At 65.8% G+C, this 710-nt stretch overlaps 1 protein-coding gene across 1 annotated transcript in view; it reads left to right on the top strand.

Annotated features, from left to right (window-relative positions):
* Window positions 1-355: 355 nt before the first annotated feature.
* The window catches only part of LOC102382365 (major histocompatibility complex class I-related gene protein-like), a gene marked incomplete at its 3' end in the record, with an annotated part of 4404 nt that continues 4049 nt past the window's right edge, over window positions 356-710 (top strand). The window contains exon 1 of the mRNA XM_006039056.2: window positions 356-550. The remainder of the gene's footprint in view (window positions 551-710) is intronic.

Below are 710 nucleotides of genomic sequence, written 5' to 3'. Positions count from 1 at the left end.
ACTGCGGCTACCGCCAGGCATGAAAGGCAGAGCCGGGACCTCGCGTTCGCCCCCTGGGCACCGGACAGCGCGGAGCCGGCCGGGCGACCGGTGGGCAGGACCCCAGGCTGGCGAGGCTGGGGGCACCCCGCACAAGGTGGGCGGGCCAGGGAGATCCCCCCGATCGGAAAAAGCAAGTGAGTGGTGGGGGCAGGGGCTGCGGGTTGGGATTGGGGGCACTGGTAGGGCTGGGGGGTGCTGAGCCAGCCTCTGCATAGTTACGTTTGCTGCTAACTAGCTCGTGACGTCAGCTGTGGGGCGGAGCACGGGGGGTGTGGGCGTGTGTACTGGTGTGTATATTGTGCAGCAGCACCCCTCCCCATCCCTTTCCACCGACTGATTGAAGAGATGCAGGACAACAGCTCTGTGCGTTTCCCACAAGTGGTGCGTGAGTGCCGGCGTGCACTCATATCACTCATATGATACTATGATTCCTGCCTGTGCCAGGGGTCAGACTAGATGGTCTGTTCAGGTCCCTCCTGACCCTAGCTGCTATGAAACTATGAAATAGGTGAGAGGCCGGCGGGCTCCGGGTGGGGGGATGTGGGGGGTGCCGGAGCCAGGGCTGGAGCAGTCGCTGTCCAGGGCTGGGACGAGCTGCCTGCCAGGGACTGCCGCAGAGGTCTGCCCCCCCCACCCCCGACCCCAGCCCCGCCCCCCATCACCGGGGC

Source organism: Alligator sinensis, unplaced genomic scaffold (genome assembly GCF_000455745.1).
Source record: "Alligator sinensis unplaced genomic scaffold, ASM45574v1 scaffold1579_1, whole genome shotgun sequence".
Taxonomy (NCBI): domain Eukaryota; kingdom Metazoa; phylum Chordata; order Crocodylia; family Alligatoridae; genus Alligator; species Alligator sinensis.
This window is presented reverse-complemented; position numbering and strand designations above follow the sequence as displayed.